This window comes from Malus sylvestris, chromosome 9 (genome assembly GCF_916048215.2).
Source record: "Malus sylvestris chromosome 9, drMalSylv7.2, whole genome shotgun sequence".
Classification (NCBI taxonomy): Eukaryota; Viridiplantae; Streptophyta; class Magnoliopsida; order Rosales; family Rosaceae; genus Malus; species Malus sylvestris.
The window spans coordinates 11,265,381-11,269,765 of NC_062268.1; the positions used below are offsets into that span (position 1 = coordinate 11,265,381).

The window sequence follows — 4,385 nt, forward strand, 5'->3', positions numbered from 1 at the left end:
GTGTGTGTGTGTATATATATATGTATGGGTACATTAACCAAAATTAACAAAAAAAGTTATTGTACCAAAACATGGATACATTCTCAAATCAATGAAAAAGAATGTACACATATAAGTTTAAATATGGATTAAAAAATTTGAATGGATTTTATATTAAAAAAGGGTACATTTTACATATAACAAATTGATATATATGAGAATGGGTACATTGATGATTAAAAAAATTGAAAAATTATATGAATGGGTACATTTAAGATTAAAAAATTGAGAATCTTTATATATATATATATATATATATATATATATATATATAACTAATAGGTACAAACTTAATTTAATTTAATTTTTTATTATTTTGAAAATGTTTGAATTGAAAATTAATTAGAAGTTTAATAGAGGTGTGAGTATTAAACCCTAAATTAATTACTAATTTTTATATTAAAAAATTATATAATAAACATGTAAATTCATTATATCATTAATGCTAGGGACTTGAATCAAAATTTGAGAACTAATAAGGTCTTAGTCAATGAACAGTAAGAACTAGGGACCGGATACTAATTTTTCCTATATTTAATCATATACATATATATACAAAATAAAGAGTAGAATTTGAAGAATATAAATCTAGGTGTGCTCTATTGTATCTGTATATTACAAACATACATGTATATATGTTTTATACACTCATAAACATAGTTCTATGGTAATGCTAGGAAGATCAAATTTGCAAACCAAATAACATGGTTGTTGATAATTAGATTATTACTTAAGTATTGATTATGTGCTTATTTCCTATTCAATTGCAAATTTGGTTTAAAAGTTTGATCTCCCTAGCATTATCCTAGTTATATATATATTCTTAAAATAAACATACTTAAATACTACAAAATTAATAGGCTTAATTGGATTAATAGTCTCCGCGGTGATAGGATAGTTAGAGGATAGCCCATGTGGTAAAAAAAAAACTAGGATTTAAGTCCCTATGGTAAAGTTTATTAGGATTTGTGCCCAAAATTAAAAATTTATGTCAACTTTTTGTTAAACATTAGCACGTGAGCCAGCCCCATGTGCTAACAATTAACAGAGAGTTCTGTTTTAGCCTAATATGTGTGGCTCACATGCTAATAATTAACAAAAAGTTGACGGAATTTTTAATTTTAGGCATAAATCGTAACAAACTTCACTACAGAGGCTTAAATCCTAGTTTTTTTTTTTACCAAATGGGTTATCTTTCAATTATCCTATTACCACAAATACTAATAATCCAATTAGACCAAATTAGTAATGAAAAATATAAAAAAATACTTACTAAAAATTAAGGAAAAACATTGGATTGCATGACTACAAAATTAAGTTTGAAAAACATGTAAAATGCAGGAATTTTGTTATATGTTCCAAAAATTCTAAGATCATATCGATTTTCAAAACTCTTAATACTATAAGGGGGTGTTTGTTTCCCCTCACTAAAGTTCACTGGACTGGACTAGACTAAAGATTAGTCTAGTCCCGTGTTTGTTTTCTGGCGGGACTAGTTTTAATGAGATTAGCCAGGACTAGCTTTCACTAACAACCTCACGTTCTTAGCGTGTCCCCCAAAAAACCATCGGACTAGCTAAGAACTTCTTCGTCCTTCTCAAATCAACTCCCTGACCTCGATTTCGACAACATAAGCTTCGGGTTCATCTCCGATGACGAACTCGTCGATTTCTTCATCTCCGACGATGACCTCGTCGACTGGGTCATCTTCGCCATCTTCTTCTCTTTTGCTGCTTCGCTATTGCCATGGTTATGGCTTTGAAGCTACTAATTTTGGCTTTGCCAAAGGCTTGCGGGTCAGCTCCTCATGACTGCTTCGCAATCTCAGTAAATCGATTTTTGTTCTGGGTTTTTGGGTTTTTTTTTTTTGGTTTCTAAGTTTTTTTTTTTGGGATTTACCCAATTGATTTTTGTTTTGAATTTCTGTAAATCGATTTACAGGTTCAATTGGTTACTGGAAGGCTTGCCTTTCTTTTTGGAATCTCTGAAGGCTTGGCGAATGGTTAACCAACAAATTCTCTTAATTAAACAAGAAAAGTAAGAGATTGATGCATTATTCGATGGAGAGAAAATGATGGAAAAGAGAAACGCGGAAGGGTAAAGGAAGGGGAAAGAAAATTTGCTTAGGTCCATTCATTTCCAAGACTTCACTGTCATTTAATTATTAACTTTTGTTTAATTTTTAAGGCAAAAAAAATTAAAAATGGCAAAAAAATATATAGTATGTGACTCAGTCCGACACTGCACCAAACGCTTCACTAAACTAGTTCAGCTTAGTCTAGTCTAAACCAGTTCAGCTTAGTCCCTGAAACTAGTCTAGTCCGAGACAGTCCGGTGCAACAAACGCACCCGAATTTTTTTGGATTAGAATAGAAAAGCTTGTTTCTGATCAAATCCAATGTATCGAAAATCAGCCCTATCTATTACATTATAAGTATAGTTCAAGTGATGGATATGGGGTAGAATTGAGTTTACGTACATCAAGATCTTTATTAACTACATGCAAATCAATTCCGTGTAAGAAATGCGAATCGAGATCTTATGGAGAGAGAGAGAGAGAGAGAGAGAGAGGGGAGAGAGAGTGATCTTATTAGGTACTCATAATAATTAAGTAGATATCACTAATTATATAAGTGCAATATTACATCAGTACGTATAACGTATACATGATGATCACATCAGTAAAGAAGAAGCTGTCCTTTATTAGGATGATATAGGGGAAGAGCACCACAGATAACCAATAGTACTTCTTCTAACTCAGATACCTCTGGTGCTTAATATATAAGCCACAGAGGAACCTTTTGTTTATTTACATTGTATGCAATATATATATATATATATATATATATGTACTTCCTCTATGTTTAAGGAATTGTTTTGTTTACAAACAGTTGTATGAAATATAGGATATTGATCCGTGAGTATAAGTTCATAACTGCATGCGGATATTCTTACTATATTTGTAAATTTTTCTCTTCAGCTCAAGACTCAAAGTTGATGAAGTATATCAAACCTTAAGCCACTGATCCCCATCCACAACACTAGTAACTATGCTGCCGGTGCCACATCTCCGTCGTCGTCGTCGTCATCGTCGTCCCCATCACTTTCTGTATAGAAAGAGGGAGTTGGGACTTGGTCTTCATCCATGCCTATCTTGGGAAAGCCAGGCTTCCTATTGCTGGTAACGATCACCATTGGAATAAAAAAGAGTAAATGATGGATTTAATTCGTGAAACTGAAGCCCCCTCCTTATTTATAGACTAGTAAAATAGAAATGGACATGATACACGTTAAAATGTGAGCATCCAATACGGCCTAGCATGTGAGACAGAGAGTACCACGTATTCGTTTTATATTGGGTGATGTGAGAGCACGTATGACTCTTAGATCTAACGTGTGAATAGCTAGCTCTAGTATCTACCATGTCGGAATATGTGAGCATCCACCCTAGTATCTACAATGTCGGAATATGTGAGCATCCAACTCTAAAACTAATTGACAATAAGTAAAGAGACCCAAATCTTCTAATTAAGCACTTAATGCCAGACTTCATCTCCAATGTGGAATGTACTCTCAACAACGTGATAAGACGAGATAAAATGTATGTGAGAGATTCTTATTTGCTCGAAAATATAGTATCGTTCACGCGTCATTAATGTCTTTGTCCAACATCACTCCACTTTATCATGCATTTACCAAAATTAAGTTTGAGTTTTAAAACTTCTCTTCCCAATATTGAAAGAGGTCTCAAGTTTGAATCTATCCTCCTAAAACTTTTAGTTTGGAAACATATCACTTCATAATCTCCAAAATATGTGAACCAAACAATCCCTTTTAATCTCAATCAATATACATATATGTGCATCAAAACTGAGGAAAAAAAAAAAGAGAAAAGGAAATGGCTAAGTTTTTCTTGTTTTAGTATGTATTAAAAAAATAGACAGTTCATTATGAAGATCTTAAGTTGTCATCAAAATTGTTTATTTGTTTGCTAATATGGATAACTAAATTATTTCTAAATGGTGATTTAACAAACGAATGATATAGATTATAACATGTTTATTATGAAAGATTAGTTGTTAATCACATTCAGAGTGAACAAGGAGGTGTGTCATGTGTGTGTGTGTATCCGCTTGCACGTTCTATTATTGAATCTCTATACACACGAGGACGGTTCACTAATAGAAAAGAACTAGAAAACTTAGCCTATTTCAGAAACTTTTTATTCCAATACTTTTTCCTTTCAATTCATTTGAAACACAAACTGTAAAAAAGATGATGTGTGATGAGGCAGACAGATAAGTCAGAGAATATGCACCATGAGTACTGAAAAGGAGAGGAAGGGA

General features: G+C 32.4%; 1 long non-coding RNA gene across 1 annotated transcript; it reads right to left on the reverse strand.

Annotated features, from left to right (window-relative positions):
• Positions 1 to 2,634: 2,634 nt before the first annotated feature.
• LOC126634354 (uncharacterized) lies at positions 2,635 to 3,341 on the reverse strand. The gene is made up of 2 exons (XR_007627304.1): positions 2,893 to 3,341; positions 2,635 to 2,837 (listed from the first exon to the last, which is right to left on the reverse strand). It is a non-coding gene; the product is annotated as an uncharacterized LOC126634354 (long non-coding RNA).
• Positions 3,342 to 4,385: the final 1,044 nt, after the last annotated feature.